Raw genomic sequence first — 10,214 nt, forward strand, 5'->3', positions numbered from 1 at the left:
GGTAGCCCTCTTGGCAGAAAATTGTGTTCAGCTGATAGCATGATGCTCAACTAATTTGAGTTCCATTAGTAAGAGCAACACATATTAATTAATGCATCAGGAAAGGGAATTTCTAAAGGTTTTCTTTTAAAGCCTTGCTTTAGGGAGTGCCTAGAAAGAAGTTGCCCAGTGAAAGAGACAAGCAAGATCTCAAGCACCCCAGATGGGACTCGAACCCACAATCCCTGGCTTAGGAGGCCAGTGCCTTATCCATTAGGCCACTGGGGCTTGCCTCAAGTGACAGCTAAGCGTTTTTTTTTACTTTTAGAAGTCATCCGTTCTCTTACTTTACAAGGTAAGGGTGGCAAAATCTTTGTTTTTATTTTCCCTTGCAAACTTGCTAGAGAATTGCAAGCGGTTTGAGCTACAAAGTCAGAAGAATGAGTTTTCTGAAAGGGAAAAGCAGTGTCGTTGCTCTCCACACATCTTTTCAACAAGTAGAAGGCGCACATTGTCGTTCTCAGTTTTGGTCCACAATTTAAAGAATGTGGTGAGTGTAACCGAAAGACAGCTCATTCAAGCAAGGACTGGGGAAAGAACCTTGAGTTTCTTTGGGCGCTTACTGCCTTGTGGTAAAGTTCTCAGGCCATAGGGTGTAGGTCCAGATTCCATTTTCCATTAAGAAAGGCAAAAAGCAAGAAAAAGCATGCTCCAGGTGAGGCTCGAACTCACAACCTCGGCATTGCTCAACAGATACTGCCATATAAGTACCGCGCGCTGACCGATTGCGCCACTGGAGCGCAGCCACCATCTGAAAGATCCATCATCCATCTCTCCTCGGTTTAAAATAGGCCTCCAAGTGATCCAAAACCTAAAATTCTGCCTATCCCAAAAGACAAAAGAAAATAGTTTTTCTCTCATAGCAAGAAATGGTAGCTTAAAAGTACTCCTAGAGAAAAACACCGCCAGAGCCACTTGACTGAGGCTCAAGGACAGTTTAAAAAAAATTAAATGTAGAACTTTTTGGAAAGAAAACATGATATCGCAATGTGTGAGCTTTTCCTTTGTGTGGAGTGGAACCCATTGTTTGTCCGAAACATTGCGGGAGATTTGGTTTTGGACAAGAGGACTGGTAGCCCTCTTGGCAGAAAATTGTGTTCAGCTGATAGCATGATGCTCAACTAATTTGAGTTCCATTAGTAAGAGCAACACATATTAATTAATGCATCAGGAAAGGGAATTTCTAAAGGTTTTCTTTTAAAGCCTTGCTTTAGGGAGTGCCTAGAAAGAAGTTGCCCAGTGAAAGAGACAAGCAAGATCTCAAGCACCCCAGATGGGACTCGAACCCACAATCCCTGGCTTAGGAGGCCAGTGCCTTATCCATTAGGCCACTGGGGCTTGCCTCAAGTGACAGCTAAGCGTTTTTTTTTACTTTTAGAAGTCATCCGTTCTCTTACTTTACAAGGTAAGGGTGGCAAAATCTTTGTTTTTATTTTCCCTTGCAAACTTGCTAGAGAATTGCAAGCGGTTTGAGCTACAAAGTCAGAAGAATGAGTTTTCTGAAAGGGAAAAGCAGTGTCGTTGCTCTCCACACATCTTTTCAACAAGTAGAAGGCGCACATTGTCGTTCTCAGTTTTGGTCCACAATTTAAAGAATGTGGTGAGTGTAACCGAAAGACAGCTCATTCAAGCAAGGACTGGGGAAAGAACCTTGAGTTTCTTTGGGCGCTTACTGCCTTGTGGTAAAGTTCTCAGGCCATAGGGTGTAGGTCCAGATTCCATTTTCCATTAAGAAAGGCAAAAAGCAAGAAAAAGCATGCTCCAGGTGAGGCTCGAACTCACAACCTCGGCATTGCTCAACAGATACTGCCATATAAGTACCGCGCGCTGACCGATTGCGCCACTGGAGCGCAGCCACCATCTGAAAGATCCATCATCCATCTCTCCTCGGTTTAAAATAGGCCTCCAAGTGATCCAAAACCTAAAATTCTGCCTATCCCAAAAGACAAAAGAAAATAGTTTTTCTCTCATAGCAAGAAATGGTAGCTTAAAAGTACTCCTAGAGAAAAACACCGCCAGAGCCACTTGACTGAGGCTCAAGGACAGTTTAAAAAAAATTAAATGTAGAACTTTTTGGAAAGAAAACATGATATCGCAATGTGTGAGCTTTTCCTTTGTGTGGAGTGGAACCCATTGTTTGTCCGAAACATTGCGGGAGATTTGGTTTTGGACAAGAGGACTGGTAGCCCTCTTGGCAGAAAATTGTGTTCAGCTGATAGCATGATGCTCAACTAATTTGAGTTCCATTAGTAAGAGCAACACATATTAATTAATGCATCAGGAAAGGGAATTTCTAAAGGTTTTCTTTTAAAGCCTTGCTTTAGGGAGTGCCTAGAAAGAAGTTGCCCAGTGAAAGAGACAAGCAAGATCTCAAGCACCCCAGATGGGACTCGAACCCACAATCCCTGGCTTAGGAGGCCAGTGCCTTATCCATTAGGCCACTGGGGCTTGCCTCAAGTGACAGCTAAGCGTTTTTTTTTTACTTTTAGAAGTCATCCGTTCTCTTACTTTACAAGGTAAGGGTGGCAAAATCTTTGTTTTTATTTTCCCTTGCAAACTTGCTAGAGAATTGCAAGCGGTTTGAGCTACAAAGTCAGAAGAATGAGTTTTCTGAAAGGGAAAAGCAGTGTCGTTGCTCTCCACACATCTTTTCAACAAGTAGAAGGCGCACATTGTCGTTCTCAGTTTTGGTCCACAATTTAAAGAATGTGGTGAGTGTAACCGAAAGACAGCTCATTCAAGCAAGGACTGGGGAAAGAACCTTGAGTTTCTTTGGGCGCTTACTGCCTTGTGGTAAAGTTCTCAGGCCATAGGGTGTAGGTCCAGATTCCATTTTCCATTAAGAAAGGCAAAAAGCAAGAAAAAGCATGCTCCAGGTGAGGCTCGAACTCACAACCTCGGCATTGCTCAACAGATACTGCCATATAAGTACCGCGCGCTGACCGATTGCGCCACTGGAGCGCAGCCACCATCTGAAAGATCCATCATCCATCTCTCCTCGGTTTAAAATAGGCCTCCAAGTGATCCAAAACCTAAAATTCTGCCTATCCCAAAAGACAAAAGAAAATAGTTTTTCTCTCATAGCAAGAAATGGTAGCTTAAAAGTACTCCTAGAGAAAAACACCGCCAGAGCCACTTGACTGAGGCTCAAGGACAGTTTAAAAAAAATTAAATGTAGAACTTTTTGGAAAGAAAACATGATATCGCAATGTGTGAGCTTTTCCTTTGTGTGGAGTGGAACCCATTGTTTGTCCGAAACATTGCGGGAGATTTGGTTTTGGACAAGAGGACTGGTAGCCCTCTTGGCAGAAAATTGTGTTCAGCTGATAGCATGATGCTCAACTAATTTGAGTTCCATTAGTAAGAGCAACACATATTAATTAATGCATCAGGAAAGGGAATTTCTAAAGGTTTTCTTTTAAAGCCTTGCTTTAGGGAGTGCCTAGAAAGAAGTTGCCCAGTGAAAGAGACAAGCAAGATCTCAAGCACCCCAGATGGGACTCGAACCCACAATCCCTGGCTTAGGAGGCCAGTGCCTTATCCATTAGGCCACTGGGGCTTGCCTCAAGTGACAGCTAAGCGTTTTTTTTTACTTTTAGAAGTCATCCGTTCTCTTACTTTACAAGGTAAGGGTGGCAAAATCTTTGTTTTTATTTTCCCTTGCAAACTTGCTAGAGAATTGCAAGCGGTTTGAGCTACAAAGTCAGAAGAATGAGTTTTCTGAAAGGGAAAAGCAGTGTCGTTGCTCTCCACACATCTTTTCAACAAGTAGAAGGCGCACATTGTCGTTCTCAGTTTTGGTCCACAATTTAAAGAATGTGGTGAGTGTAACCGAAAGACAGCTCATTCAAGCAAGGACTGGGGAAAGAACCTTGAGTTTCTTTGGGCGCTTACTGCCTTGTGGTAAAGTTCTCAGGCCATAGGGTGTAGGTCCAGATTCCATTTTCCATTAAGAAAGGCAAAAAGCAAGAAAAAGCATGCTCCAGGTGAGGCTCGAACTCACAACCTCGGCATTGCTCAACAGATACTGCCATATAAGTACCGCGCGCTGACCGATTGCGCCACTGGAGCGCAGCCACCATCTGAAAGATCCATCATCCATCTCTCCTCGGTTTAAAATAGGCCTCCAAGTGATCCAAAACCTAAAATTCTGCCTATCCCAAAAGACAAAAGAAAATAGTTTTTCTCTCATAGCAAGAAATGGTAGCTTAAAAGTACTCCTAGAGAAAAACACCGCCAGAGCCACTTGACTGAGGCTCAAGGACAGTTTAAAAAAAATTAAATGTAGAACTTTTTGGAAAGAAAACATGATATCGCAATGTGTGAGCTTTTCCTTTGTGTGGAGTGGAACCCATTGTTTGTCCGAAACATTGCGGGAGATTTGGTTTTGGACAAGAGGACTGGTAGCCCTCTTGGCAGAAAATTGTGTTCAGCTGATAGCATGATGCTCAACTAATTTGAGTTCCATTAGTAAGAGCAACACATATTAATTAATGCATCAGGAAAGGGAATTTCTAAAGGTTTTCTTTTAAAGCCTTGCTTTAGGGAGTGCCTAGAAAGAAGTTGCCCAGTGAAAGAGACAAGCAAGATCTCAAGCACCCCAGATGGGACTCGAACCCACAATCCCTGGCTTAGGAGGCCAGTGCCTTATCCATTAGGCCACTGGGGCTTGCCTCAAGTGACAGCTAAGCGTTTTTTTTTACTTTTAGAAGTCATCCGTTCTCTTACTTTACAAGGTAAGGGTGGCAAAATCTTTGTTTTTATTTTCCCTTGCAAACTTGCTAGAGAATTGCAAGCGGTTTGAGCTACAAAGTCAGAAGAATGAGTTTTCTGAAAGGGAAAAGCAGTGTCGTTGCTCTCCACACATCTTTTCAACAAGTAGAAGGCGCACATTGTCGTTCTCAGTTTTGGTCCACAATTTAAAGAATGTGGTGAGTGTAACCGAAAGACAGCTCATTCAAGCAAGGACTGGGGAAAGAACCTTGAGTTTCTTTGGGCGCTTACTGCCTTGTGGTAAAGTTCTCAGGCCATAGGGTGTAGGTCCAGATTCCATTTTCCATTAAGAAAGGCAAAAAGCAAGAAAAAGCATGCTCCAGGTGAGGCTCGAACTCACAACCTCGGCATTGCTCAACAGATACTGCCATATAAGTACCGCGCGCTGACCGATTGCGCCACTGGAGCGCAGCCACCATCTGAAAGATCCATCATCCATCTCTCCTCGGTTTAAAATAGGCCTCCAAGTGATCCAAAACCTAAAATTCTGCCTATCCCAAAAGACAAAAGAAAATAGTTTTTCTCTCATAGCAAGAAATGGTAGCTTAAAAGTACTCCTAGAGAAAAACACCGCCAGAGCCACTTGACTGAGGCTCAAGGACAGTTTAAAAAAAATTAAATGTAGAACTTTTTGGAAAGAAAACATGATATCGCAATGTGTGAGCTTTTCCTTTGTGTGGAGTGGAACCCATTGTTTGTCCGAAACATTGCGGGAGATTTGGTTTTGGACAAGAGGACTGGTAGCCCTCTTGGCAGAAAATTGTGTTCAGCTGATAGCATGATGCTCAACTAATTTGAGTTCCATTAGTAAGAGCAACACATATTAATTAATGCATCAGGAAAGGGAATTTCTAAAGGTTTTCTTTTAAAGCCTTGCTTTAGGGAGTGCCTAGAAAGAAGTTGCCCAGTGAAAGAGACAAGCAAGATCTCAAGCACCCCAGATGGGACTCAAACCCACAATCCCTGGCTTAGGAGGCCAGTGCCTTATCCATTAGGCCACTGGGGCTTGCCTCAAGTGACAGCTAAGCGTTTTTTTTTTACTTTTAGAAGTCATCCGTTCTCTTACTTTACAAGGTAAGGGTGGCAAAATCTTTTTTTTTTTTTTCCTTGCAAACTTGCTAGAGAATTGCAAGCGGTTTGAGCTACAAAGTCAGAAGAATGAGTTTTCTGAAAGGGAAAAGCAGTGTCGTTGCTCTCCACACATCTTTTCAACAAGTAGAAGGCGCACATTGTCGTTCTCAGTTTTGGTCCACAATTTAAAGAATGTGGTGAGTGTAACCGAAAGACAGCTCATTCAAGCAAGGACTGGGGAAAGAACCTTGAGTTTCTTTGGGCGCTTACTGCCTTGTGGTAAAGTTCTCAGGCCATAGGGTGTAGGTCCAGATTCCATTTTCCATTAAGAAAGGCAAAAAGCAAGAAAAAGCATGCTCCAGGTGAGGCTCGAACTCACAACCTCGGCATTGCTCAACAGATACTGCCATATAAGTACCGCGCGCTGACCGATTGCGCCACTGGAGCGCAGCCACCATCTGAAAGATCCATCATCCATCTCTCCTCGGTTTAAAATAGGCCTCCAAGTGATCCAAAACCTAAAATTCTGCCTATCCCAAAAGACAAAAGAAAATAGTTTTTCTCTCATAGCAAGAAATGGTAGCTTAAAAGTACTCCTAGAGAAAAACACCGCCAGAGCCACTTGACTGAGGCTCAAGGACAGTTTAAAAAAAATTAAATGTAGAACTTTTTGGAAAGAAAACATGATATCGCAATGTGTGAGCTTTTCCTTTGTGTGGAGTGGAACCCATTGTTTGTCCGAAACATTGCGGGAGATTTGGTTTTGGACAAGAGGACTGGTAGCCCTCTTGGCAGAAAATTGTGTTCAGCTGATAGCATGATGCTCAACTAATTTGAGTTCCATTAGTAAGAGCAACACATATTAATTAATGCATCAGGAAAGGGAATTTCTAAAGGTTTTCTTTTAAAGCCTTGCTTTAGGGAGTGCCTAGAAAGAAGTTGCCCAGTGAAAGAGACAAGCAAGATCTCAAGCACCCCAGATGGGACTCGAACCCACAATCCCTGGCTTAGGAGGCCAGTGCCTTATCCATTAGGCCACTGGGGCTTGCCTCAAGTGACAGCTAAGCGTTTTTTTTTACTTTTAGAAGTCATCCGTTCTCTTACTTTACAAGGTAAGGGTGGCAAAATCTTTGTTTTTATTTTCCCTTGCAAACTTGCTAGAGAATTGCAAGCGGTTTGAGCTACAAAGTCAGAAGAATGAGTTTTCTGAAAGGGAAAAGCAGTGTCGTTGCTCTCCACACATCTTTTCAACAAGTAGAAGGCGCACATTGTCGTTCTCAGTTTTGGTCCACAATTTAAAGAATGTGGTGAGTGTAACCGAAAGACAGCTCATTCAAGCAAGGACTGGGGAAAGAACCTTGAGTTTCTTTGGGCGCTTACTGCCTTGTGGTAAAGTTCTCAGGCCATAGGGTGTAGGTCCAGATTCCATTTTCCATTAAGAAAGGCAAAAAGCAAGAAAAAGCATGCTCCAGGTGAGGCTCGAACTCACAACCTCGGCATTGCTCAACAGATACTGCCATATAAGTACCGCGCGCTGACCGATTGCGCCACTGGAGCGCAGCCACCATCTGAAAGATCCATCATCCATCTCTCCTCGGTTTAAAATAGGCCTCCAAGTGATCCAAAACCTAAAATTCTGCCTATCCCAAAAGACAAAAGAAAATAGTTTTTCTCTCATAGCAAGAAATGGTAGCTTAAAAGTACTCCTAGAGAAAAACACCGCCAGAGCCACTTGACTGAGGCTCAAGGACAGTTTAAAAAAAATTAAATGTAGAACTTTTTGGAAAGAAAACATGATATCGCAATGTGTGAGCTTTTCCTTTGTGTGGAGTGGAACCCATTGTTTGTCCGAAACATTGCGGGAGATTTGGTTTTGGACAAGAGGACTGGTAGCCCTCTTGGCAGAAAATTGTGTTCAGCTGATAGCATGATGCTCAACTAATTTGAGTTCCATTAGTAAGAGCAACACATATTAATTAATGCATCAGGAAAGGGAATTTCTAAAGGTTTTCTTTTAAAGCCTTGCTTTAGGGAGTGCCTAGAAAGAAGTTGCCCAGTGAAAGAGACAAGCAAGATCTCAAGCACCCCAGATGGGACTCGAACCCACAATCCCTGGCTTAGGAGGCCAGTGCCTTATCCATTAGGCCACTGGGGCTTGCCTCAAGTGACAGCTAAGCGTTTTTTTTTACTTTTAGAAGTCATCCGTTCTCTTACTTTACAAGGTAAGGGTGGCAAAATCTTTGTTTTTATTTTCCCTTGCAAACTTGCTAGAGAATTGCAAGCGGTTTGAGCTACAAAGTCAGAAGAATGAGTTTTCTGAAAGGGAAAAGCAGTGTCGTTGCTCTCCACACATCTTTTCAACAAGTAGAAGGCGCACATTGTCGTTCTCAGTTTTGGTCCACAATTTAAAGAATGTGGTGAGTGTAACCGAAAGACAGCTCATTCAAGCAAGGACTGGGGAAAGAACCTTGAGTTTCTTTGGGCGCTTACTGCCTTGTGGTAAAGTTCTCAGGCCATAGGGTGTAGGTCCAGATTCCATTTTCCATTAAGAAAGGCAAAAAGCAAGAAAAAGCATGCTCCAGGTGAGGCTCGAACTCACAACCTCGGCATTGCTCAACAGATACTGCCATATAAGTACCGCGCGCTGACCGATTGCGCCACTGGAGCGCAGCCACCATCTGAAAGATCCATCATCCATCTCTCCTCGGTTTAAAATAGGCCTCCAAGTGATCCAAAACCTAAAATTCTGCCTATCCCAAAAGACAAAAGAAAATAGTTTTTCTCTCATAGCAAGAAATGGTAGCTTAAAAGTACTCCTAGAGAAAAACACTGCCAGAGCCACTTGACTGAGGCTCAAGGACAGTTTAAAAAAAATTAAATGTAGAACTTTTTGGAAAGAAAACATGATATCGCAATGTGTGAGCTTTTCCTTTGTGTGGAGTGGAACCCATTGTTTGTCCGAAACATTGCGGGAGATTTGGTTTTGGACAAGAGGACTGGTAGCCCTCTTGGCAGAAAATTGTGTTCAGCTGATAGCATGATGCTCAACTAATTTGAGTTCCATTAGTAAGAGCAACACATATTAATTAATGCATCAGGAAAGGGAATTTCTAAAGGTTTTCTTTTAAAGCCTTGCTTTAGGGAGTGCCTAGAAAGAAGTTGCCCAGTGAAAGAGACAAGCAAGATCTCAAGCACCCCAGATGGGACTCAAACCCACAATCCCTGGCTTAGGAGGCCAGTGCCTTATCCATTAGGCCACTGGGGCTTGCCTCAAGTGACAGCTAAGCGTTTTTTTTTACTTTTAGAAGTCATCCGTTCTCTTACTTTACAAGGTAAGGGTGGCAAAATCTTTGTTTTTATTTTCCCTTGCAAACTTGCTAGAGAATTGCAAGCGGTTTGAGCTACAAAGTCAGAAGAATGAGTTTTCTGAAAGGGAAAAGCAGTGTCGTTGCTCTCCACACATCTTTTCAACAAGTAGAAGGCGCACATTGTCGTTCTCAGTTTTGGTCCACAATTTAAAGAATGTGGTGAGTGTAACCGAAAGACAGCTCATTCAAGCAAGGACTGGGGAAAGAACCTTGAGTTTCTTTGGGCGCTTACTGCCTTGTGGTAAAGTTCTCAGGCCATAGGGTGTAGGTCCAGATTCCATTTTCCATTAAGAAAGGCAAAAAGCAAGAAAAAGCATGCTCCAGGTGAGGCTCGAACTCACAACCTCGGCATTGCTCAACAGATACTGCCATATAAGTACCGCGCGCTGACCGATTGCGCCACTGGAGCGCAGCCACCATCTGAAAGATCCATCATCCATCTCTCCTCGGTTTAAAATAGGCCTCCAAGTGATCCAAAACCTAAAATTCTGCCTATCCCAAAAGACAAAAGAAAATAGTTTTTCTCTCATAGCAAGAAATGGTAGCTTAAAAGTACTCCTAGAGAAAAACACCGCCAGAGCCACTTGACTGAGGCTCAAGGACAGTTTAAAAAAAATTAAATGTAGAACTTTTTGGAAAGAAAACATGATATCGCAATGTGTCAGCTTTTCCTTTGTGTGGAGTGGAACCCATTGTTTGTCCGAAACATTGCGGGAGATTTGGTTTTGGACAAGAGGACTGGTAGCCCTCTTGGCAGAAAATTGTGTTCAGCTGATAGCATGATGCTCAACTAATTTGAGTTCCATTAGTAAGAGCAACACATATTAATTAATGCATCAGGAAAGGGAATTTCTAAAGGTTTTCTTTTAAAGCCTTGCTTTAGGGAGTGCCTAGAAAGAAGTTGCCCAGTGAAAGAGACAAGCAAGATCTCAAGCACCCCAGATGGGACTCGAACCCACAATC

At 42.9% G+C, this 10,214-nt stretch overlaps 18 non-coding genes across 18 annotated transcripts; all 18 read right to left on the minus strand.

Annotated features, from left to right (window-relative positions):
* Positions 1–194: 194 nt before the first annotated feature.
* TRNAR-CCU lies at positions 195–267 on the minus strand. The gene has a single exon. It is a non-coding gene; the product is annotated as a tRNA-Arg (tRNA).
* A 419-nt stretch (positions 268–686) lies between these two features.
* TRNAI-UAU lies at positions 687–779 on the minus strand. Its single transcript is given in 2 exon segments — positions 687–722; positions 742–779. It is a non-coding gene; the product is annotated as a tRNA-Ile (tRNA).
* A 525-nt stretch (positions 780–1,304) lies between these two features.
* On the minus strand, positions 1,305–1,377 carry TRNAR-CCU. The gene has a single exon. It is a non-coding gene; the product is annotated as a tRNA-Arg (tRNA).
* Positions 1,378–1,796: 419 nt separating this feature from the next.
* TRNAI-UAU lies at positions 1,797–1,889 on the minus strand. Its single transcript is given in 2 exon segments — positions 1,797–1,832; positions 1,852–1,889. It is a non-coding gene; the product is annotated as a tRNA-Ile (tRNA).
* A 525-nt stretch (positions 1,890–2,414) lies between these two features.
* Positions 2,415–2,487, minus strand: TRNAR-CCU. The gene has a single exon. It is a non-coding gene; the product is annotated as a tRNA-Arg (tRNA).
* Positions 2,488–2,907: 420 nt separating this feature from the next.
* TRNAI-UAU lies at positions 2,908–3,000 on the minus strand. Its single transcript is given in 2 exon segments — positions 2,908–2,943; positions 2,963–3,000. It is a non-coding gene; the product is annotated as a tRNA-Ile (tRNA).
* Positions 3,001–3,525: 525 nt separating this feature from the next.
* Positions 3,526–3,598, minus strand: TRNAR-CCU. Its single transcript has one exon. It is a non-coding gene; the product is annotated as a tRNA-Arg (tRNA).
* A 419-nt stretch (positions 3,599–4,017) lies between these two features.
* Positions 4,018–4,110, minus strand: TRNAI-UAU. The gene is given in 2 exon segments: positions 4,018–4,053; positions 4,073–4,110. It is a non-coding gene; the product is annotated as a tRNA-Ile (tRNA).
* A 525-nt stretch (positions 4,111–4,635) lies between these two features.
* On the minus strand, positions 4,636–4,708 carry TRNAR-CCU. Its single transcript has one exon. It is a non-coding gene; the product is annotated as a tRNA-Arg (tRNA).
* A 419-nt stretch (positions 4,709–5,127) lies between these two features.
* On the minus strand, positions 5,128–5,220 carry TRNAI-UAU. Its single transcript is given in 2 exon segments — positions 5,128–5,163; positions 5,183–5,220. It is a non-coding gene; the product is annotated as a tRNA-Ile (tRNA).
* A 525-nt stretch (positions 5,221–5,745) lies between these two features.
* Positions 5,746–5,818, minus strand: TRNAR-CCU. Its single transcript has one exon. It is a non-coding gene; the product is annotated as a tRNA-Arg (tRNA).
* A 419-nt stretch (positions 5,819–6,237) lies between these two features.
* Positions 6,238–6,330, minus strand: TRNAI-UAU. Its single transcript is given in 2 exon segments — positions 6,238–6,273; positions 6,293–6,330. It is a non-coding gene; the product is annotated as a tRNA-Ile (tRNA).
* A 525-nt stretch (positions 6,331–6,855) lies between these two features.
* On the minus strand, positions 6,856–6,928 carry TRNAR-CCU. Its single transcript has one exon. It is a non-coding gene; the product is annotated as a tRNA-Arg (tRNA).
* Positions 6,929–7,347: 419 nt separating this feature from the next.
* Positions 7,348–7,440, minus strand: TRNAI-UAU. The gene is given in 2 exon segments: positions 7,348–7,383; positions 7,403–7,440. It is a non-coding gene; the product is annotated as a tRNA-Ile (tRNA).
* Positions 7,441–7,965: 525 nt separating this feature from the next.
* TRNAR-CCU lies at positions 7,966–8,038 on the minus strand. Its single transcript has one exon. It is a non-coding gene; the product is annotated as a tRNA-Arg (tRNA).
* A 419-nt stretch (positions 8,039–8,457) lies between these two features.
* On the minus strand, positions 8,458–8,550 carry TRNAI-UAU. Its single transcript is given in 2 exon segments — positions 8,458–8,493; positions 8,513–8,550. It is a non-coding gene; the product is annotated as a tRNA-Ile (tRNA).
* A 525-nt stretch (positions 8,551–9,075) lies between these two features.
* Positions 9,076–9,148, minus strand: TRNAR-CCU. The gene has a single exon. It is a non-coding gene; the product is annotated as a tRNA-Arg (tRNA).
* A 419-nt stretch (positions 9,149–9,567) lies between these two features.
* On the minus strand, positions 9,568–9,660 carry TRNAI-UAU. The gene is given in 2 exon segments: positions 9,568–9,603; positions 9,623–9,660. It is a non-coding gene; the product is annotated as a tRNA-Ile (tRNA).
* Positions 9,661–10,214: the final 554 nt, after the last annotated feature.

This window comes from Rana temporaria, chromosome 3 (assembly GCF_905171775.1).
Source record: "Rana temporaria chromosome 3, aRanTem1.1, whole genome shotgun sequence".
NCBI classification, from domain to species: domain Eukaryota; kingdom Metazoa; phylum Chordata; class Amphibia; order Anura; family Ranidae; genus Rana; species Rana temporaria.